The following is a 25,417-nucleotide window of genomic DNA, read 5'->3' on the forward strand; positions in this document are numbered from 1 at the left end:
CCCTATCCACAATGATCTCACTGTGCTACTTCAGCTTAAAAATATGAATATCGAGGCACCAGCTGCTTTAACATTAGAGAACAGTTCTTTCCCACGAACCAACAATTTTACTTAAAAGAGGAAAGAAACAGAAAATAAAGGAGCATTTCTCAGGGCCACCTAAACCAAACACCAAATCAAAAAAGAAAAAAAAAAACCTAAGTGTTGACAACACTGCAAGATTTCTTTTGTTAAGGTACAAGATATAAAAATTCCCAGGAAAATAACAAAACCAGGCAAAGCATGGATTTTCATAATTAGAGTTGTCATTATTATTACATTGTTGACACAAAAATGCTTCATCCACATTACCAATTAAACCTGCCATAAAACTCATGGAAAGCAAATGCTATAAATTGAAACTAAAATGTTGTGGATGATGTGTAAACAAACTATTTTTTTTTCATTTTGTTTTGTTTTATGGGTTTTTCACTTTAAAGGAATCTAACAGTTTTTATCTCCTTTTAGAAAAGCACGCATGCAGAGACTGCAGCAGTGACTTATACTGTGACATAGTATGTTTTTGACACAAAAAGTACTTGTCACAAATGCGGGATACAAAAACAACTCTCCTAAGTGTTTTAAAGGGAGCCCGGAAAACCTAGCTTTTATCAGTCAATAATACATCTGACATAAATAATGATTGAAAACTGACAGCTACAAGATGTGACTTGAGGTCCTTCAAATCCCTGAAAATGAAAAGGTAAGAAATACCAATTTTGCATTTCACCGTAATTTTGCTGTAATGCAATTGAACTACTCATTGCAGCGAGTACTGTAATAATTGTATTAGTAATTGGTGAGTCGTATCATGAATAACATCTTTAATTGAATACTTGTTCTCATAGGATACCTATAGCTGTGCCTCAAAATTGAGTTCGATTTGGCACCACAGAAAAATAGATTTAATCTTTCATCTTCCACCTGTCTCTTATGAGTAATTTTATTTGTAAAAATACACAGAAAGAAAAGAAAAATCAGGAGGTTAAGTAATGATGTAGAGTTTTAACTGGTCATGGTCCTCAAAAAACAGTGAAGATTAATTGGGAAGATGTCTCTGAAACTTCTGAAACCCTACAAAACTGCAGTACACTTTCGTAAAACCAAAGAGAAATGTCAGTTCTAAATGGCTTCAGGAAAATCATGCCATCACAAAATATATTCCTCAAAAGACTCATACGCTGCTTAGGGACTTCAAAACTTCCCATTTGTACACGTTGACTGCTTGATTCTGGCGTAAACTCTGGGCTTTCACACTCCAGGCTCATTTTTACAGGATAAGATAGAGGTAAGAATCAGTAGAGATGGCCGCTCTGCCCGCTCAGCTCCCCAAAATGCCAAGACTTTCTCAGTTCCATTATCATAAGGCTATCATTTTATACTAAGATTTTATCTTCATTTTAGAAAGAGACTAAATATATCCAACTCTTCCTGGTTCAGGCTATATTGTGGTACCATGAAGCACAAGCTCAAATACCCATGCTTTTTTGTACACTCACGTGAACACCTTTGCTTACAAAGGACGTCGCCCTCCATGACAAAGACTGGCTAGATGCTCTCACCAAGTCCATTTATCCTTCTTTCTGAGTTCACAATTCTATTTTATCTCCAGCCTTTCTTGGAGTTAGGAGCTGCCGTGTGACTAAATTCTAGCCAAAAGGATGTGAAGAAGTAATGAATGCAACTTCCAGATTTGGTCCCTAACAAGCTGTCGTGCCCAATCCACCATTCTTCTTCTGTGTCTGCTGGCTGAACAAAGAGGTCTCCAAGATCATAGAGGAACACAGAGGCAGCATGCTAGGTTAGAACCTAGTTGATCCCATAAATGAACAAGTGAAACACAGCCCAAATGCCATGTGCATGAGAAATAAATATTACTATGTTAAACAATTGACATTTGGGGACTTACCTCATTTAGTAGCTAAAGTAATCTCAACTAATACACACCCCTACTCCTAAACCTGGTTGGGTGGTAACCAGGGTAGGGAGAGATAATTTAGATTGCTATTCAGAAAACATTCACTCCCCACTTCCTCCTGCTGTGGGAAGGGTATACTTATTGCCATACTGATGTTGCATTCCGGCCAATGGCATGTTAGCAGATGTGATGTGAGTAGAGGCCTTAAATATGCTTGTGTAGTTTGGGACTTGGCTGCAGCACCCTACTGGACCATCTGAGAAGAACATGCCCTGGATAGCTGCAGCCCTTCAGCCCAAGGCCCACAGCCTGGGGCAAAGGCCATTTGACCCACAGTTGGAAGTGGAGTCATCCAGCTGAGCCCTTGGTAGATCAGACAAACCACAGGTGGTTAACCTAAAGATCTGTGGGCAAGAAAAGCATATGCTCGTAAGCCGCTGAGTAGGCAATAATTGATGATATAGACTGGCAGCCTTAGTGTAGTGTGGTTAAGGGTGTGGACTATTAGGCCAAATTCTTTATGTCAAGGGGCGCCTGGGTGACTCAGTCCGTTAAGCATCTGACTCTTGATTTTGGCTCAGGTCATGATCTCAGGGTCATGAGATTGAGACACACATCAGGTTCCACGATGGGCATGGAGTCTGCTTAAAATTCTACATCCCTCTGGGGCGCTTAGGTGGCTCAGTCAGTTAAGCTGTTGCCTTCAGCCCAGGTCACAATCCCAGGGTCCTGGGACAAAGCCCCACATCGGGCTCCTTGCTCAGCGGGAGCCTGCTTCTCCCTCTCCCTCTGTTGCTCCCCCTGCTTGTGTGCTCTCTCTCTCTCCCTCTCCATCAAATAAATAAATAAAATCTTAAAAAAAAAAAAAAAAGATTCTATCTCCCTCTCCCTCTGCCCCACCCCCCACTCGTGTTCTCGCTCTCTCTCTCTCTCTCAAAAAAGAAAAATGTTTTCAAATTCTTTATGTCAAACCTATATAATTTATTAGCTATATTTCCTTGTGAAAGTTATTTAAACTATGCCTTGGTTTTCTCATTCATGAAATGGGATAATAGTACCCATCTCATAATAGTACTTAGTAATAATAATAATAGTACCTATTTCTCATTCAGTTAATGTTTATAAAGTGCTACAGTGCCTGGCACATAGTAGCCATTGCCATAGTGTACATGAGACAAACAAAATAAACTTCATTAACCCATAAATGTATCAGCAAAATAACCCTATCAAGAACATGATGATTTCTATATTGGTTGCTGCTACCAGAGGATGCTTGAATTCTCCAGGGAGATTCTTCTCTGTAATCAGGAGTCTGTGTTACATAATGTTAAGAGTTCCATCTGTTGAGACTTCCTTCTGATGAGTCAAACAGCCTGGATTTAAATTCTTGTTCAACAATTTAAGACCTTGTTCCCAATCCAATTCCCTCATCAGTAACTGGAGACTGTCACAGTATTTAGCTCTGCAGAGTTACCACTATTATAGTAGAGGCTCTATAGAAAACATTGTAACACAATAAACAATGCATTATAATTGCTTAACAAATGCTAGCTACTTTTAATTTAGGCAAACAATTTTAGGAACTACAAGGTCACTTTTAGCTTGTTAAGAAATGGATTGTAACTTCAAAGTATTTTTTACCACAATTCACCAAAAGGTAACCTCTAATCTACTTGAGGCCAAGTTGATTTTTGTTAAAGAACACCTAAAACCAACAAAAATAAAAGTAGCATTTCTCTCCTGTACTAACACAAATCTCTTCAGCGTTTATCTTCATTTTGTTTGGATGTATCAGTCTAATACAAATCATGAAAATCATAAAAATGATTCCTATTATTATGTCTGTGTTCTCTTCTCTTTATTTTTATGTAAATAATGCTGTCTCTACCTTCTATTTACTAACAATATTTCTGGTATTAATCAAAAAGTGCCCTCGGCTCACATTCAATTCAACACAATTTAATTTAAAAGGTAAGAGATGTGGATTATGTGCAATGCTAAGCCACAATGTGTGTTACCTTTTACATGAAAATAACCTTAATTTCCCTGCTTGACTGATGAGAAAAGAAATAAAAAGAATGATTGCTATAAATCAGGAAAAATTCATAACTTGCTGGAGGTCTAGCAGCTGTTGATTTAAGGTTTGCATCTTTGATAACACGATGTTGCTGAAAAGATATCTTCTTGACAAAGCAGTGAACATAAAAATTACATGGCTTTATTCAACATTTAAATATTTTCTCTGTATCACTTACAGAAAAAAAATTTTCTTTTATTCACTTATACCGAAATGTGTTTGAAGCATACTGCATCTCATCAGCAAGCTTTACAATAAAATTCAGTGTTTTCTGCTTCCGTAGGTATACAGTAGACTTGTCATACCACAAATAAAAATAACTTAAATTATCCTCACTTTAGAGAAATGGTCTACTATTATTATATACAAGTAGTTCCTGCCATTGGTAATACAAACACAGAATTGTGCATACGCTTGGGATATTATTCATTTCTTTTATTAGCAGCTAGAAGTAGGTGATTGAAAAATTAGGTGACAAAACAAAACAAGTATTGCATTGACTGGGAAAAAATATCTGCAAAGTGGAATCTTGAAAATGCATGAAAGAGAATAACTTGGCCAAGCACTTAGAAACAATAGCAGTGTTTTTATTTATCTAGAGGTTGCTGTGTTATGGTACATGTCCTTGCACTGTTGACTCACAGATGATGCAATTTTATGCTGAGGTTTTGTGTTTCGTATATATCAGTGAAATGCACGGAGATCATCAAGGAAGAACCAAGAATGACACTAAGATTGACCTTGTCTCCTCACTCTTTGACAAAACTCAGTGTGCTTTCGTTCTTGTATGAATTGCACTTACCTTAGAAAGTCAGATTTGCTTCTTATTATTAAATACGTTGTTCTTTTACCTAAGACTGTCTCCCAATGTCATTGTAATGCCATTGTAATGCCATAGGTATTCCAGCACTCCAGCCATCAGAGTCACTTTATTTGTTGAATATTCAGATAGAGTGATTTGATTGCCCCTGCCACATACCTCAGGAAAGCCAACCCTCTTTTGGCCCCCTGAGAACTGGAGCGGAGTTGCCTACAGTTCTTCTGGATTACCTGTCACTCTTCAGGTTTACTCTGAATTCTTACTCTTGCCTATTTCTTGATCCCTATCCATGGTTTCTCTTCCTAGTGGTACCATTTTCTCGCTATACCCTTTAATCCCCAATTGGACATTATTCCCAGTTCATTGTCCAAAGCACCATTACCCAAGGTTGTGTGTCCAGCAGGGTATTACTGGAGGTTTCAGGAGAACAGAAAGCAGCTTTTGGTTGCATGTTGAACATCACTGCCCATTCATTAATTCATTCATTCAACTAATATTTATTAAGTACCTACTATGTACAGGCAGTGTTCAAGATAATGGAGATGCAGCAGTGAACAAAATATTTTCCTAAAATACTGCTTTTAGAGAGTTTAATAAACAATAAACAGTAAAATGAACAAAATAATTAACTGTAATAATAACAAACAATAAAATGTATGTGAGTATAGAGTCGTGTGATCAAGAAGAATAAAGCAGGGAAGGTAGAGGGACTGTTGAGAAGGGTGCAACTTTATGTAAAGTGGTCGGGGAAAGATTTATTCTACCAGTGTTATTTAGGTAAAGATGCAAAGGAAATAAGGGAGGAAGCCATAGAGAGAAGTTTGGAAAGAGAGCTTAGGTAAAGGGAATAGCAAATGCAAAGGCCCTGAGACAGAAGCTTGCATAGTATGTTAGAATAATAGCAAAGAGGATACTGGGGCTAAGTTCTGAAATTTTTTACTATCTAGACTCTTCTCATTTCAGAATCCTGTATTAACTATATTTCTTTATTTTCTATATTCTTGAAGCTATGGTATCTGGGCCCTCACATCCGGGGAGAGATTGCCCCTCCAGGGCCAGCTAATTCTTAGAGATAGTGAATTACTGTCCAGGAGGAACATCTCTCATTAGCCAATTCAGAACCCAAACTCAGAACTGTCTCTGCTGTCTTGCTTTTACACACCAGGAGGCAATATTCCTCTGCCCTAATCATCCTAGGGCCAGGTACTAGACAACTAGAGACCAGCCCCAGAGCCCGGAGTCCACCAAATTATTCATACTAATCCAAAACCTGTTCAGTTGCTTATCCTGCCTCACTCATTCCTTACTTGGAAACCCACAATAAAGACTTTTGCCCATGCTCTCCCCCTGCTTCTTATTGGTCCTGGTGCTTATTCATGTGGCCTTGCTCAGCATGGCATCCTGTCTCTTCTTGGGAACTGTAACAAACTATCCTTTTAATGGCAATCATCTCCTGATCTGTTGGCCTTACCATACATGAATAAAACGAAATCCCAGGTACATTTTAAGATAAGGGCCTACCAGGTAGCCAGTGACAGCTCACAAACTCTTTTTATTCCTCAGTAGAAGAACAGAGGTTCTTTCTTTCCAATAATGGCTCCTACTTAGGCCAGGTCGTGAGGTCTACCTTGACATAACTAACAAACACATTAATTAGCTTACCTACACAAAATAAAGGTCTTCTATGACACTAAAATTCAACTCCACTTCTGATTACATGATCATACATCCCTGTCATCACTCCATAGCCTCATTCCAATTTCCATACCATTTAACTCTTTAATATAAGGGGTGCATCCCAAGTCAGATGTAATCTACCACCTTAATTTTGAGCAGTGTGTTCACTAAGGAAGTGACCAAATCTAAGCTAAACATATCCTTTTTTTTTTTTAAGATTTTATTTATTTATTTGAGAGAGAGAGTGAGTGAAAGGGAGAGAGAATCTGAAGAGACTCTGTACTGAGCACAGAGCCCGACATGGGGCTCAAACTCACAACCGCAAGATCATGACCTGAGCCAAAACCAAGAATCGGACGCTCAATGGACTGAGCCAACCAGGTGCCCCTAAGCTAAACATATCCTACACACAAGGTGTTGTGGCCCAAGAAAACTTACAGGTTTTTCAGAAGTAACGATCTTCAGACCTTAACAGGTTGGTTTCCCTAGAGACTCTATGTTCGGCACTGTCTGGACTTTAAGAAAACCACCCATCTGGTTTGATAACACAAAAGTGTCTAAGGCAGGAATGGCATCATGGGCCACCCTTAGCTCTAGTTGGGAACATGGGTTGGTTTCCCAGACTGTTGTAAACAACAGAACTCTCTTCATACTTGATGTTCCTCCAAAAGGGAGGCTTTCTTTTTTTGGGGGGAGAGGCAGAGGGAGAGGGAGAGAGAATCTTAAGCAGGCTTCACACCAAGTGCAGAGCCCAACTCGGGGCTCAATCTCACGACCCTGAGATCATGACATGAGTCCAAACCAAGAGTTGGACGCTAAACTGATGGAGCCACCCAAGGACCCCAGGAAGGCTTTCCTTGGGCAAGTAAATTTTGTAAATACTGAATAATATATTCCACCTCTACGACCCTGGAAGTTGACTATTCACATTAGACTGTTGCAACTGTCTGATTTGAGTGGGGGGGAAAAAAGTAAAAAATGTTAAAAAGCCATTAAAAACTTGATCTCACAGATTGTGGGCATCTTAATGACTTAGTGAAACATGAAATATTTTGTTTTATTTTACTTTGTGTTTTCACGTTTTTCTTCTTAATTTTCATGTTTGTTCTGGGTTGTCAAATAGACATATACATAATATTTTCGTGGACTTTTATTTTTTTTCTCAAAAGACAGTTAAAACTTTTAATCTTCTAAAATGCTGCCTTGTATGTGAATTAATTCTTTGGGAACAACAGAATTCTAACTTCTAAGTGTTGATAAATGTCCAAATTCCAAAAATGACAATATCATTTCTGTTACTCATTTTCTTTTCACAATTTATGTTAATTCTTAGTCCTAAAATAACCCCAGTGTGTTATTTTTCAATTACATTTCTATAGAAAGATGAAAACAGAATCATGATTCATAGTAACAGTATGTTTGCCTTAAAAAGAATTTTGTGCTACTGGAGAGGAAAGTCTACATATCTGTTTAACACATTACCATATTTTCTGGTTTATAAGCTTTGGCAGTTTATAAAGCACAGCCAACTTTTATAAGCATACGTTGGGGATTGGGGGGAATTGGGGGGAATTTTATAGCAAGGAGAGTAGAAGGAAAATGCATCTCCCTGCCCTGACAAGGTCAGTGGATCTTTCTGCTAGGGTGTTCTGAGAGCTTTTGCAATCAGACACTCTAGGGAAAAGCTTAGCGCTCTGAGTGGGGAGCTCTGGAATTTGTTTGAATGTCAGTATACTACAGTGTCATAGGATTTCACCATCTAGTGGAATTTACTGAAAATTATAGCCAGTTACCCTGAATGACACACATTTGGGGTGTGTTGTTAAACAATATACTTCTATATACAGTTTTTATGTGACAGTGTGAATTTCCATATTCTGAATTGGATATGATGTGATTGATAAATTGCAAAACATATTTTGCAAACAGAGATTATCTGTTATAGCAGGATCATTTCTGGGTGCCAACGCATTCATATAAGGAAAAAAAATGAAGCAACTGTTACAACGGCTGCTTTCTTTATCATAATAGGGGTAATAAGGATGATATGAATATATGGAAGCACTGTGCTAATGGTAGGGTTAATGATAATGAGCATACAAAGACTATTACTAATGACTAAAACCTAGATGGGCTCTAAGGCAATATTTATTAAACCTTCTAGGGAAAATAGGATTTTATTTTTGCAGTTTTCAGACTCTTTAGGACCTGAGGCCCTTTTTCACACCGACACAACAGTTTTTGCGAAACAACTTTTGGTAACTAAGGTTTTCTAGGAACAAAACTATCAGGTGGTGGTAGACTAGAAGATCCTCTTGCTAGCATGGCTACACACAGAATCTCTGTCATTTCTTATATTGTAAAAATACCCATTTTTTCCAGATGCCACAAAATGAACATTGAGTTCTAGTATCTGAAAAGTCCATTCCATTCTATAACACATTTTAGTATCTCACCTCTCTGCTCTCTTCATGGTTCTCACTGTCTTTAGGGACCAATTGTTTCTCCAGTGCCCATTCTGGAGCTTTTCATTTCCCTCTTTCTCAACTCATAGATGGCTGCTAAATCTGATCTCTCTTTTTTTATTTAGGAGTTTATTTTAGGCAATGTGTCATTGTAACTAGTTAAGCTAATTTTAATTACAATTTTAAGTAAGCTTTCAAAAGGCATAAAACAAATGATTTAGTGAAGTCCAGATATATTATATCTACTGAGTTCCCTTCATCCACTTTGTAATTTGATCAAAGGGATGAAATTGAATATGTCTGCTATAATGGGTTCTGTATAAGCCCATGCTGTTTGTCTCCCAGGCTTCCACTACTCTCTTCATACATATATAATACTTTCTTTCTTAATTTCTACTCTGTTATTCTACTAAGAATTTAAGATAGTAATAGCCAGAAGGCTTCCTTCTTTCTCTTTCTTTCTTTCTGAAGTATTTTTAACTTGCTTATTGTTCCTATTGTTTTTGAAATGCTTTGGTTGCCCCGATCCCAAGAAATATTTCCCAATGGAAACATAAATGCAGTGGGTAATTTTCCTGGCAAGTAAGGGTGCTTTATTTAAACCAACTGTGCTTAATTGCTGTGTTCCATGTGTTCATTTTTAGCCTATTGAGTTCAAATAGCTTATTGATGTTACCATTAATCTTAGGCACCAAGCTCATCCTTTCAGCTAATTATTCCCTGATAGAATCATAAGAAAAATCTGTAGTTTCTGAATCATGTGCCAATTCAATCAGAGGTTATGTTTGTCATCCATTTTAGAGTACTTTTAAATAGCTTATACCAACTCCACAACATATTCAATTATGTCAGCCTCAGCATATTTAAATGGTAATTCTGTTTGTCACTTGGGTACATTCTTTACAACAGTAAGTCAAACAATTACTAGTTGGTCTCTGGAAATTCACAAATCACCAATGAGGTTTATAGTCTATTTATTTTACATGATAAGTTAAAGATTGTAACTTGAATTTCTACTAATTAGAAGTAGTTTCTATTTTATTAATACAATGTTTATTAACATAACTGTCAGTTCAAATACACAGCAGTTAAAAATCAGTTGGACCTATTTTAAAGAGTTTCCACAAAATAAAAAGACTGTTTCTACAATTTTGTATGTACAGGAGTTTAAAGAAAATAAAGTTCTGTTATTCCTCCTCTGAACAGCGAGGAATAATACTAATCCCTTTAGAAACTCTCTGCAGTGAAAAAGGGTAAGGTGTGTGTGCTAATATAACCAAAGTGCAAGAAAATGTCACCTTTGCTTATTATGTCAAATCAAATCTACCTCTGGACCCACAATTGCTATGGTCAGCAATGTCAGTCATTTTAAATGGCTCCCTTCCCTCCCTTAGGAGGATTGCAGAATCCCGAGCTCCCCTGAGCTTACAGAATCCCAAGGAAATAGAGGAGGAGAGATTTTGGTCACAGTTGAGATGTTCATCATGCTCATCCACGTGCAAAGGTGGACCACTCTACAGCTAGTATCCATGTCATCACTGCCCACTTCAGCTGTGGTCCCCCATATGACCATCCTTAGTGCACAGCCCTCCCTGAGACCCATACAGATGTCATTTATGAGTTATGGCACCTTCTAGGCTCTGCTTTCTGGTGAGACCTGGTGTCCACCACCCAAAAGGGCAGTCAGCCTTTGGCCTCTTCTCTGAGGAATTCTCCTGCCTTCTGAAAGGCTAAGCTTTCATTTCTCTGCCCCTCCCCAAACAAAACAATACAAAACAGCAGAATACAGAACACAATACAGAATACAACACAGAGCAACAACAACAACAACAACAACAACCCAGCCTTTCTTTCTCTGATCCCTTTTTTTGTGGCACATCATGAAGTACTGGACAATCAGACAGCCAACCTCCAAACCCGAAGACCACAAAAGAAACCATTCATGTTCCTGATCTCTCTAGGGAGACAATAACTTACCTCCCAGCTACCGAGGAGGAATGGCATGCTTCTTATAAACAGAAGAAGCAATACAGTTGTGTTTTCAAATATCACCACATTAAGTGCTTAATCACTTATCTTTCATACAAGGAAAGCAACACAACATTTTTTTCAAACCAGGAAGAAAATCTTTTGAATGAATTTCAATGCCTATATTTGAAGCTAATTTATACTTCATCCCATCACCCATTTCTGTTTTCCAGCTTTCTTCTATCTCTTCGCTGGCTCTTCCCTAATTCCCAAGACAGTTGGAGACAAATTAACACTATGCAGAAAACAGTTGGCATCAGGCTTTTAATAAACAAAATGTTATTATACATAATAATAATAAATATTATTTAAGCAATTCACTTGGTTAGAAGGTATGATGCTTATGAGGCTAAAGTTGCATTCTTACCTGAGCCAATTAACTTCATAGAGAGAAAACTCTTTCTATAACAAGACTGCATCCCTAACAACAGCCAGCAGAGTAATTCAGCATGATAACTACACAAGATTTCAGAGAACATTTCCTGACAGTTGGTCAATTCCATCATTTTAGTATATGACAGACAGCATACTATTATATTATTATTCACTAGGAAGAGGTGTATTTCTCTGCAGAACATCTTGCAGAATCAGGACTTACCAATGCTTCAAGAATAGGAAAGTTGACTTAAGCTCAGTGCAAATTATTAATTTCAGAGTAAACCTAAAATTACTTATACTCAATGTTAATAAATAAACTAGTTAGAATAAACATTTAATTTAAATGATGAAATGCTGAGTTGCTAATAAGGATTTTAAAAAGAAGAGGGAGGAAGATGATTAAAATGTAACCATGATATGCGGTTGCATTAGTGGAGAGATATGACTAATAATCACACCATTGAGATTCTTTATAACCCACTTTAATATTTTAAGGTGGCTTATAGGATACATATGCTGCAAAATACTCATTAGTATGAAGCTATATGTTAGCAGTTAATTTTGTTGTTACTGAAGTATAGTTTATTGATTGCTATCTTCGAGCAGCTCATAATGGCAATTCAGGGGAACCGTCAGTGTGATGAAAACCTACAGAGAACACCGCTCTTTCCTTAGAACACAGATCTTATTACTACATCTGAACAATAATCTCTGCACAAGCCTCCACTGGGGAACCATGTGACCCTGATGCTTCAATACCAAGTTCCAAGCAAAAATAATATTTTGCATTACCAAAGTCCAATTGGTGATGTGAGCAAATTGGTATGGAATATGAGATCATACTGAGATATTGAAAGATCAATCTGAGGGCGCCTGGGTGGCTCAGATGGTTAAGCGTCTGTCTTCGGCTCAGGTCATGCTCCCAGGGTCCTGGGATCGAGTCCCACATCAGGCTCCCGGCTCAGCGGGGAGCCTGCTTCTCCCTCTGACCCTCTCCCTTCTCATGCTGTTTCTCTCTCGCTCGCTCTCTAAAAAATAAATAAAATCTTAAAAAAAAAAAAAAAAAGAAAGATCAATCTGAGCAGCTGTCCTTCCCATGGTACCATGCCCCTTATCCCTGGGCTCTACATCCTATGGTGCTTTCTTGGGTAGATATCACCTACAAAGACCCCAGGTTTTTTAATCCCTTTCTCTCCTCATAGGTCCTGGGCCACCACAGTTAGGAACAGTATATAGTTTTATATATTGATGCAAGGGTTTGGTGCAAGGAAGAGGAGATTAGGGCATGTGTTCAGTCTGCAAACTTAAAACTGGAAGTTTTGAGTTATTTTGTCCCAACAGGGAAAAAAATATTTAAAAAAAAAAAAAAAAAACCACATGAAATGACAAAAGCAAAAGGGGAAAGAAAGCAGAAAATAAAATAGAAATCAAGAATGAAGCTAGTATATACAAGGTATTCTATGCCATTCTGCCAACTCGCTGGATACAAGACAGAAAGCTAAGCTTTCATTTGCCTGACACAAAGAAACATGGTTAGATACATGACTCAAGGTGAATAGTACTCAGGAGAAGCTGGAGTATCCCAATATTGGATCAGAAATAAATATATCCCGTTAATTTGCACAGAAGACCCTTTGTGATATAAATAACATCCCCAATACAACATTTGTAGAAAATGCAGTGTTGAGTTTCAGGGTAGAACAGTGACATCATGTTAAAGCTTAATGTGGAAAAAAAAAAAAAAAAACAGTTCATAAATGGGATGCACCAATGAGATGGTCTGGTTTAATGTTGTAAAAGAAATGTTTTTAAACCTTGTTCCACAAGGGAGGAACCATCCCTTAGGGAGCATTTTGGAAATTTGAGAGGTTTTGGTTTTGGTTTTGTAATTACTGTGTTTGTGGGGCACTACAGGCATTTGATGGGAAGGAGGCAGGGGTGCCAGACATGCTTAATGCCCAGGCGAATCCCACCCAATGAAGATTTGTTTTACACCTTCATATCTTTCACATGTCTTGCCAGACATTAAACTACTGAATATATGCTTGCCCATGTGGTGGTATTTCAAGTCCGGAAGTATGTTTTCTGTGTTATTTGATCATTTGCTAATGCTTAATTTTCTCCATTTTGACAGTTTGTAATTTGCCATGGCATTGTTATCCCTGCCTTGGCTAAGGTTCTTTCCTTTTTTCCTTACCATTTACGTATAAGCCAGGTTATTATTACTTATCATTCCATTAGTTTTAATTAGGGTCCACCTGCTCTCTGCCCTTAATTTTCTTTTCTATATACAGATTGACTTCTGGCTCCTTTATCTTAAAGCCAAGTATTCACCATAAGTAACTGTAAGCATCAGACTACTTCATTATGTTTTCCAGTACAATCATGCCTGAGCACTTACATATTAATATATATTATCTATTATTTTATTATAAATTACATTCTTTTTCTTTTTCCTTTATTTTATAGTGTTAAATTCTTCTTCTTCTTAAATTATGTTCTTTAAAGGTTAAAATATTTTCTTTTATGATATTTTATTATCTCTGAATTTTATTTCATGATTTAAAAAAAAGAGGGTATACAAAGTATTTATTACCAAAGGGGCTTTGAGTATGATAGAGATGAAAGCCACTTGTAAGGGAAGTGCCTGCAAAGAAAATAGACTACCATCTCAATTCTTGATTGGATATCCACTGATGTAGCATATGAGGTTGCCTAGGTGGACACGGGGAAGGAATTAGAGTAAAATTAAAGTAAAATAGTGTGAAATTGGGGAGAGGGGTTAGTGGGCTAGCCTGCACACTTCCATTTAAAAATCATTGAGCTTGGGGTGGGAGGGAACACCACAGAAGATAACCAATGGGATATCCGACAGACAAAGGAGCCCAAGCCAAGCAATGGAAGGAAGGTTATAGGGTGCACCATTGGGATCCAAAGCTGATGGAAGAAGTCTTGCAGGAGCCCATCTCCCCTGTCAGGGATGATGCAGTGGAGACTATCCCATGGGGCCCTTGAAGAACAAACACATACATCCTATAGGGAAGCCAGGATTTGGGTGCCTGTTGTATAGAAGTCATCAACTATGAAAGGATCATAGTAGTACTATTGAGTAGTGCTATTTAATATCTTCTCTCATTTTTCTTGCCAGACCTCAACACCCTAAGGATACACAGTGGCCCCCAAAAAGAGGGGAAAGCAAAGGATAGGTTCCCCCCATTCCCTAGCAAGCCTCCCTCCCTGGTCAAGTTGGCCTCCCAGGCCAACTCCCTGAGTTGGAAGATAGGTAGTGCTTTGAGCTAGATGTGAGATGGAACCTTTAAACTGAACTCTGTAAACCTGCAAAGGACTAGAAAACAATGGAACTTGTCCAATCGTAGGTAAGGGATGAAAAAGGCCATTCAACTGAGGATGTCTGAACTCAATTATTGGAGAAAAAGTAAGATATTTTATATCTATATTACACTGAGTTCATATGACTGAATATGCAGACTAAAAAGACAGACAGATATTAAACTAATACATCTATAATTTGAGGCTAAAAATGATTCATCCTTTGAGAAAAAAAAGTTGAACAATTTTTTATCTAGTCCAACTAGACAGACTATAACCTAGATTAATACAGACAAGGATCAGAGCCCAACATTCCAAGCTGTCCTTAAACAGTATTCGGAAAAGATGCTCCTCTCTGCCTGCTTTAACTTCTTTGAGCATTTAAGTCAACTTTGAATAAGCTTTACCAGCTAGAGTATCCCAGTTTCCACAAAATTCAGAGTTGTTAAACTTGGGTTGCAAAACCAGGAAAAATAAACCTCCAGATGTCCTCTGAATGCTGAGTTTCCATGACATCATCACCAAATTCAGGAGACTATATTGTATAATCTGGCCTCTTTTGTGATTTTACAGCTAAACTCAGATCCTCCCACGTGGATTAATTATATTTGAAATTGTTAATGCCACAAAAGAAGATTATAAGAATATTTCAAGAGTACCTGGGTGGCTCAGCCAGTTAAACATCTGACTCTTGATTTCGGCTCAGGTCATGATCTCAAGGTGGTGAGTTTGAAGCCCGTGTCAGGCTCCATGCTCGGTGGGGAGTCTGCTTGAGATTCTCTCTCCCTCTCCCTCTGCCCCTCCCCTCTGTGATCATGCTCTCTGTCTCTGTCTCTCTCTCTCCCTCTAAAATAAATAAATAAATAAATCTTTAAAAAAGAAAAAGAATATTTCAATTTGATGAGATCCCACATTGCTTCTACCAATTTGTTTCTCAGGTCACTACACTGACTTGGTGAGGAGTTTGAGGCAGTACAGAAACCCCTGTCATCCAAGACCCGTCAAAGGTGAGTTGCCCTTCACTGTGTGGACAGAACTTGTTGTAGGTTATCAGCAGCCTCTTGAAGGAAAGAAGCTTTCCAGTTGGCACCTGAGGCAGAATCTGTTTTTATTGGACAGAAAGCAACAATTTCTCTTCTGTGGCTGTCCCTCCCACCAAAAACTCAAGTATCCTTGCTACTTCTATGTCAGCTTTTTAGCAGGAAGATGATATGACCAAAGCAAACTTCAAGAAGAATAACCTGATGACAAGTCTCAGGGTGGAAAAGAGGAGAATCTGGAGGCTGCAGAGACCTTTAAGAGGCTTGCTAAAAGATGCCATCCAAGTCATGCAAAACTTCCACTCTGAAGCCTCTGGCCACATTTTGCACTCTCCCCACCACACACCCTTTTCTTAGCTACCCTAAACTGATCTGCAGACATGTGGTGCCCTTTGAAACGCCCATGCCTTTTTACGTGCCATTTATTATCTATGCCTGGAAGGCCCACTCCATACTTCTCTTTTTCTTTGCGAATCTCAACCTATTCTAGGGTTGGTTAGTTATTTCTTCATCTCTGCAAATGGCGCTTTTCCCATACCCTGTTGAGGGTAGATAACCATGTTATATTTTAATTAAATGTTTAAAGTCATTCTTGCCCACAAGTTATTTATGAGTAAGGTCTACGCACTCTTTATCTTTATTTCCCCAGCATCAAACACAATGTCTCAACAGGTTGCCAGTGAAAAAATGCACAAAATCAACACCAAGATGAACAAAAGGACCGTGGACTATCAGTAAAGACCTGAGACTGAATGCCATGAATTTGTAGTGCACAAAAACAGTTTTGTGATTTCCTCTGGCAATGCTCAGTGTCCCAGTAGCAGAAGGTCATAAATATCTTTTGATTTTGTTTATACAGGTGCTATTCCCTCCTGTTAGCAATAGGCCTATCATGTGGACCTCAGTGCTGGGCATGTGACCCAAGCTGGGTTGATCAGAGTACCTTGCTCACAGTCACAGTAATTGGTTCAAGGGTGGGCAAGGCACATAACCCAAGCTGAGCCAATTGGAATCCTTCTCTGAAAATGACTTTCACTGTAGCTGATTAGAATGATTCTTAGCCCTTGATGGCCAGGTTAAAAAATGTGAGTCATTACAATGTGAGCTTCATGAGAATATGGGCATTTAATGTCTTTTTTATAGCTGGACAGTAATGGGTACAAAATAAATATTCAAAAAATGTACGTTGGATGAATGACTCCAGAGCACCCAACAGCTGTATTTTCAGACATAGTTGGAGTTTGGGCTACTGGCAAGTATAAGTCCTAATAGAGAAATCAGATTAGGAGCTTTATTACATTAGTATGGTCTTTACCAAAACGTGCCCTCTCCCTTCCCCCAAAGAACCTCCATTTATTATTATTATCTATTATTATCATCACATTTGAATAAGAAGAAACTAGGAAAGAGTAATCTTGGAACAAAAGATCATTATATTTAATTCATTTGACTTTATGAAGAATTAACTTCATTATCACTGATTCTCTTATTTCTCTGCCATCTGGGAAACTTAGGTCAGACTTGAGCCAATTCATGGAACTAGGGCACTAGGGAGTGTGTAGGTTGAATAGGGGGGTCTCAAAAAGATATGTCCAAGTCCTAGCCCCTAGTACCTGTTACTGTGACCTTATTTGGGAAAAAGTCTTTGCAGATATAATTACATTATGGGTTTCAGGATGAGGTCATCCTAGACCCTAAATCCAATGATGAGAGTCCTTATAAGAAAAATGCAGAGGGGTATTTGAGGACCCACAGACACAAATGGAAAGGCCATGTGAAATCAGAGCCAGAGATCAGAGTTACGCAGCTGTAAACCAAGAAACACCAAGGATCGCCAGCAGCCACCAGAAGCTAGGAGAGAAGCATGGAATTGGTTCTCTCTGAGAGCCTCCAGAAGGAACAAATCCTGCTGCCACCTCGATTTCAGACTTCTGGCTTCCAGAACTGTGAGAGAATAAATCTCTGTTATCTTGAACCACCCAGTTAGTGGTAATTTGTTACAGCAGCCCTAGGAAGCTAATACAGGGAGCTATTCGATTAGAGATTGACAAACAAGGCATTATGAGAATGTAAGAAAAAGGAGTAATCTGTAATCTGAGACAGGCCATTATGTTTAGTATTTTATGCTAGAAGAAGAGTATCAAAGTGATAGCACTCCCAACTTTGCATTTCCTTTGGCTAGGACTGATAACTATCTATAGCCATAAAAGCCAAATTTCAATCAAACTTGTCTGACCAAATTTATTACACCTAATCCAGAAACCACAGTATAAAATTTTCCATTATTTGCTTTTAAAATCTCATTGACATAAAATCATGATCACGTAGAAAGTAACTTCACATTTTTTTTTCCTGTACCTATATTGCTTATAGCTCACCTTGAAATCTTTATTTGAATAGATATGTAATATCATTTCATTACTTATCTATGAAGGAAATTAAAAATCAGGGTTACTGATGTAAGTAGCCTACTTTTTTTGCCATTGTTAAATCATGAACTGAGCTACATCACGACTCATAATCATATACACATTCTTTGTTGTAGACAAAGGAAATTAAAATTTAAAATGGATTTTAAATTTTATTCTAATAATATGCAGAAACAAATGAGGAATGAGTATATCTGATTCTGGGCCTCTGCAAGATTAAGTCCAATAGTTTGTTCTAACATTTTCCCATCAAACATAGTAAAAAAAAGTTGAGTTGCTGTTGTTCTGCAATCTGACATTTAGGCTTATGTTTTTAAAATTTTTATGTTTCTCATGTTTCTGATTCATTATATTGTGCAACGAAAGCATCTCTGTTTCACTTAGCATTCTGTTGAATCTGCAGAGATCTTGGTACTTTAAATGTATATGCACTGTTCTTCCAGCATAAAAATCAGCCATTAAGTTGGAATGATGGAATAGCGATTTCTGGTTTTCATAGGGATTAACAAGGCTTACTTCCTCCTACAGAGATCATCTAACTGACATGTTGTATGTACATTGATGACCACATAAGAGATTGACAGTTGCAAGTAACTCATGTCCTGTCAGACATCCATTGGATTTTTCCAAATGCAGTAAATGATCTTTGGCTTTTCAAGTAGCTATTGAACGATGCTACCATACATTAATTACTAAAGGCACTAGGGAAAGTCCTTAACCAAGATGTGGATGGATAGTTATTTAGGAAACCAAGAGCTAGAAAGAGAGCTATTTAGTATTAATGAGATTATAGAGTAATTTGATTCATTATGGCTACTAGCTGAAATTGAACAGAACAATCTAAGTTCATTACCAGGCCTGATTTCCTGAGCAGGGAAATAGTAGAAATACTGTGTATATGACTACCTTCCCTACACCTTCATTTGAACTTTTTTTTTAACTGTTTCTTATCAGTAAAAATTATCCTCTTCCTATTTTTCTTTACTTAAGGTAGCAGTGCACACCAAAAGAAATCATTTATGATATGTGTAATGAAATCAGAAAACTATAATTGCTCATGTGAACAATTCCCTTAATACAATCTTACTTAAAAAAAAAAAAAAACTGACATTACCTAAAAATTTTTTCAATGAAAAAATGAAAAAAAAAAAAAAAAAAAAGCTATCGAGTTAGGTTGCTGTTTACTTTCCATGGCCAATACCATTAAAATGAAATGCTAAGAATTCAATTTATGTAAGTTTTTTCAGTTAAATTATTTATAACAGGAAATTCTCTCACCTTTCTGAAGTGAAATAAATGCAAATTTAATTCATTAGATGACTAGACTGGTATAAAATCTTAGAAGAAATGCAAATGGTATTTGAAAATATAGAAATGATACTTGTTTTGGGGACACAACAAATCAATCAGCATAAATTGTCAAGCTTACAAAAATATCACTAAAATGTATTCTATGTTGCCCATTAAAAGGCATGCTTTCTTATTTAAGACATGTTTCAGAGGGGAATGAGAGAAGTAGGAACCATGGTTTCAAGTCGATCTGAATGCCATAAACCTTGCAGCACAACCATGTCCCCACCTCTCAAGACAGACCCCTAATGAAGACACCGATGAAGAAAGACCTGGCTTTTTTCCTAGCATCTCTCCCTAACAATTCTCTGATTTTTTTCGAAGTTATGTGACCTCTCCGAGCGTCAGTCCCCTCATCTGTATTAAATGGAATTTAAATAGTAGATGTATAAATTGCTAGTCATGCCCCTACCACAAAGATTTTATAAGAATCAAGTGACATAATGAAAGAATGTGTGGCACATGATAAAGCACCACAGAGCTGTCATGCGTTAGTAGCTACACCTGAGTCCCAAGCCGCCAGCCTGGAAGTCTCATAGAATCAAGTACAAAATCTACCCAAGCACTCTCTCCGTGGCTGTCCCTCCTCACTGGATCTCTGGGAAGTATTAGGCCAACTGACATTTGTTGAGTGCCTACTACCTACTCCTTTTTATAACCTGATTTCATCCCCATGACAATTCAGAGAGCTAAAGTCTGCCATTCACATTTTACAAATGAGGAAAGAGACTCCTATGAACTAACTTGCCTCATTTCATTTGGAAATAACAGCAGAGATGAGATGCAAACTCAGCTATGTCTTGCTGCAATGCCCAAACTTTTTTTTCCTACCTACAGCTGCAACCCCTCCGAATTTCTCCTTCTGGCTACCGTGCAATTGGAGGGAGAGATACACATGTCTACTATAAGCACAACCACAATCCTCCTCTGTGTTCAAAGGTAGCTGCTTAGCTTCCAGATTGTCAGTGTCCAACCATCCCTGAGGCCCCCAAGAAACTCAGGTGTCACTGTCACCATCCAAATGAATTCCAGGGCACTGCTGGAATTCATTTTTTAAAGTCCTGATGAAGTCCTGTCCTTTTAAAGTCCTGATGAAGACACAAAACAAAGCTGCCTTGAGCTGACATTAATCTAAATCTTCATGGGCCCTGAGAATTTAGCTGCGGGATCCCAGACTATCCGATCGTCATGACAATTTGATGAGGACAGTTGAAGATGGGCAGAGACCTGTCGACTAGGGCAGCAGAAAAGTACACAATGAATTTAGGGACCAAAGCTGGCTCCAATGCTTCCCATCACTAGCTCGGTGACCTTTGGCAGTTATCAGACCTCTCTGAGCCTCATTTTTTCTCATGTAAAGATGAAAATAGCACCTCAAAGTGTTGGGAGATAAGTGAGGTCACGTAGGGGAGGCTCCTAACACAAAGAAGGCGCTCAACAAATGAGAGTTTGGTGGGATTAAAAAATGAAAAGATACCCCTCTTCCAGTAACAATGCCCACAAAGCTTTTAGAGATTCAGGACAATTGTTGCCACGAATTAGCAGCACAGGAGAATGTGCATGAAGAAAGAAAAAGAGTGTTTGGTTCTTTGGCCAGGGATAGGACAAAGAGAAAATATGTGAGAGGAAGAAAAGTATAGTGAAATAAATTTCAACCACAATTTAAAATTTGTCTTGTAGGGTCTATTTTTTTTTATTTCAAGAAAATGACAGCTCATTCAAGAAAAATAGGTAAATGTTATTTGCCATTGATTTTTTTTGTTTGTTTCTTGTTATTGTTTTATATTGTAGTCATGGGATAATTTTGTTTAAAATGTTTTATAAAAATCCAGTTCAAATGTAAAACAGTGAACATGGTATTACAAAGGCACAGAAACCGTATCATTAGCTTTGCTTGTTACTCAGCAGTTGAGGGAGGCAGCACTTTAAAACATCTGAAACATCTAGAAAACCAAATTCATGACCTCAGAAAATGCAATAATTGTTTTGCAAATTAAAATCCTTTTCCCCACTCCAGTCAGTAACATAATCTTTGAATGTAAATGTGGTATGCACTGTGAGTAACCTGAAGGAGGAGTCACACATCATTTTGCCTTAGGGCCAGCAAAATATCTCCAGTTGACAGTTATTAATTTCTAGTCAAATTATCCCGGAATAGGGTCAAAGAGAACTAATGGTTTTATTTTACATTCCAGCAAGTGTTGTGCTTCAGCATTCAGAATGCAGTGCTCCGTAGAGAGAGCTACAGCAGAAAGCAGGAGACCTGTGTGACCCCTCCAAAAAAAGTATTAGTCAGTTTATTAAGTGTATTAACCCTTGCCCATGTCTCAGGCACTTTCCCACAAACCATATTAAAAGTATCAAAGCCGTTTATTTGTTCTGGATCTATAGTGAGTGAAACGTACAAAGTTTTAACTTACTAAAAATATAAATGTCTAGTTACGTATGAGTGACCAAGGATTAAGAGAGCTGTTATTGTTTTCATTCAGTTTTCAATTTGTCTTTGATTTTGGAATTTTAGCATATTAAATATGCATATAAAAGTAAAGGAGATCTGGAGTGCCTAGGTGGCTCAGTCGGTTGACCAGCTGACTCTTGATTTTGGTTCAGGTCATGGTCTCAGCGTCATGGGCTCAAGCCCCATATCTGGCTCTGTGCTCAGCAGGGAATGTGCTTGAGATTCTCTCTCTCCCTTTCCCTCTGCCCCTCCCCCTGGTCTCTCTCTCTCTCTCTCTCTCAATAATTAAATAAATAAAATCTTTTAAAAAAAAAGTAAAGGAGATCTAAAGACTATTACTTATATAAATTTTTTTCTCCTCAGTTCCTAGCTAGGCAATTAATGTGGGCAATCTCATGATAAAATCAGTTGTTTTATTCCATTCAAATGTAATCCTTTCAACTGGCTCACAGAAGTTTAAACAAATTCAGTGTTACAGTGTCACACGCAAATAATTCTAAACGATTCTGTTTTGGGTTTTACAAAATTGTGGTGCCCATCCAGGTACAACTTTTAGGTAACTACAAAAATCATATTGAAATTTGATAGTTGCGGGTGTAATATAACCAGTAGCATGGTAAGTGGAAAGAGCAGGAGACTTAGAGTCAGATCTAGTATCCGCCTCCTAGCTCTGCTAACATGGCCTTGCACAAGTCACTCTTTGAAACTCAGTTCCCTCTCTTCAAAAACTCATTGAAAATAATATCTTTAAAATTATTAAGAAATAGCAACAAAGGTTACTGTGATGTTTAGGAGAAATGTCTAGGAAAGTATCTTTGCTAACCGTAGTGCACTCTAAAGATATGGTACTTTTTAAAGCTTGATTGAGATATAATTCACATACCATATAATTGTACCCATTTCAAGTGTACAATACAATGGTTTTTTTTAGTATATTCACAGGATTTTGCAACAATCTAATTTTAAAGCCTCTTTGCCTCCCCTAAAAGCAACCCTATACCCATTAACAGTCATCCTCAATGTTTCCTGCTCCTTCCACCCCCATCTCCAGGCAACCAAGAATCTATCGGCTATCTCTATAGATTTCCTATTCTGTACATTTCATATAAACAGACTCTTATAATACATAATCTTTTGTGACTGGCTTCTTTCACTTGGCGTAACTTTTACAAGATCCATCCATAGTGTACATGTATCAGTACTTCCTTTTTATTGCCAAAAAACTTCCCATTGTATGGATAGACCACATTTCATTTATCCATTCATCAGGTGATGGGCATTTGAGTTGCTGACATTTTTTGGCTTTTATGAATAATGCTGCTATGAACATTCATGTCCGAGTTTTTGTGTGGATGTGTGTTTTCATTTCTAATGAGTATGTATCTAGGAGTGCAACTACTGGATTCTATAACTGTTTAACATTTTGAAGAATCTGCCAAACTGTTTTCTAAAGCAGCTGTGCTGTTTTAAATTCGCCAGCAATGTATAAGAATACCAATTTCTCCACCTCGTCACTAACACTTGTTATTGGTTTTTTGTTGTTTATAATAACCATCCTAGTGGGTATGTAGAGGTATGACATCAGGGGTTTTATTTGCATTTCCTTAATGACTAATGAGTTGAATACCTTTCATGTGCTGACTGACTGTTTGTATAGCTTCCTGGGAAAATTGTCTTAACCCTTTGCCCATTATATAATGGGGTTTTTGTTTTATTACTGAGTTGTAAGAGATCTTTATGCTATTTTCCGCCATTGTGTGGATTGTGTTTTTACTTTCTTATTGTTATTTACACCACAGTGTTTTAATTCTGATGAAGTTCAACCTATTTTTTCTTCCGTTACTTTTGTTTTCACTTTTAGCATTATAGAAAAAAAGGCTTTGCCTAACCTAAGGTCTTAAGATTTATTCCAAAGTCTTCTAAGAGTTATATAGTTTTAGGTCTTACGTTTAAGTCTATGATCCATTTTGAGTTAATTTTTGTTAATGGTCCCAGATAGAGGTTCAACTTTATTGTTTTGTGAATTTAATATGCCCAAAGCAATACATGTTCATTAAAGAAAAAGCAGAAAATATATACAATAAAAAGGAATAAAATAAAAAATATCCACAATCCTATTTATCCCTAAATAACTACTTTTAGCACTCTGATTTATATGCTTCCAAAACCTATTCTCTGTATGTATATTTTATTTAATTTTTAATGTGATCACATAATGCACATAGTTCTGTGGGCAACTTTTTTTCCTTCAATAATTGTAAACATATTTACGTATCAGTTTTTTAGACTTTTGTGAACCTCAAGTTCTTCAGCTGTATAAAAGCAAGTAGTTGTTAGGATCAAATAAAATAATGATGTAAAAGAATTTTGTAAGACTTTATTAATAGAGTGAATTTGTTTTGTTTTTATTATTGTGCTAAATTAATCCTTTTTACTGAAATGCTTTCTTTAAATACTCTATAAGAACCCTCATCCTATTACATTAGCAAATTAATAATTTTTTAATGCCTATGTCTACTAAATTCTTCAGGATTAGAAGTCTATATACTTGGGTCTCCAAAGGCTGTCACAATTCCTGGCCCATATTAGTGCTCAACAATTGTCAGAATTAATGTTCACTGTTAATACCTCTGAATCTTTTAGAAATGTTGTTCTTGGATCATGAAGTTAATATTATCAAATGTTTGATGAATATATGTTTATAATCATTATATCTCCCTGATGGATTGACCCTTTTATCATCATAAAATATCCCTATTTATCTCTAGAAACATTTTTTGTTTTAAAGTCTGCGTTGTCTTATATTAGCATAACCATTTCAGGTCTCTTATCATGTTTGCATGATATATATTTTTCCATCTGTTACATATAAAGTAAGTCCCCTCAACTGGTGGAGCTCTTCATCCTAACGGTCTGCCTTTCTCCCTAGGCAGAACTCCAGCACCATAGCAATGCAGCTGAGAGTGGTTGCCTCTGGTCTCCTCAGCTTGCCCCTTCTGGTGCGGAACCTATACCAGATGAGACAACTGGGGAGGAGAAGATTATGCTCCTAGGATTCAAGGCCTGCCACACCTGAGACAGTGTTTCTACCCTTCGAATGGGGGCGAGATGGGGTAAGGTCAGCCTGGTCCTCCTGATGGCTAACTGGAATTGAAGCTGGTGGGGAGGGAGGGGAGAGAAATACTGGCAGCCTGCCCCTCCTAGGATGCAATTATAGCCCCAGGATGGGAGCTGGGGAAGAAGAGAGCTCCCATTTCCTTCCCTACACCAGGTAGATTTTCATAACATGGGGGAGGTGATGGAGTGCGTTGTGGCTGAAATACCATAGACTCTGGTGTTCCTACCAAAGGTTTAGTAGATTTTTCTGAATGATTCTCCATTTGCTGTATACCCTCAGGAAAATTTCCA

General features: G+C 37.6%; 1 long non-coding RNA gene across 1 annotated transcript; it reads left to right on the top strand.

Moving 5' to 3' along the window:
- Positions 1-514: 514 nt before the first annotated feature.
- On the top strand, positions 515-25,417 carry LOC118008556. The gene is made up of 4 exons (XR_004678714.1): positions 515-742; positions 15,306-15,455; positions 15,671-15,739; positions 24,939-25,417. It is a non-coding gene; the product is annotated as an uncharacterized LOC118008556 (long non-coding RNA).

The sequence above is a fragment of the Mirounga leonina genome, unplaced genomic scaffold, assembly GCF_011800145.1.
Source record: "Mirounga leonina isolate KUSES-001 unplaced genomic scaffold, KU_Mleo_1.0 Mir_126, whole genome shotgun sequence".
NCBI classification, from domain to species: domain Eukaryota; kingdom Metazoa; phylum Chordata; class Mammalia; order Carnivora; family Phocidae; genus Mirounga; species Mirounga leonina.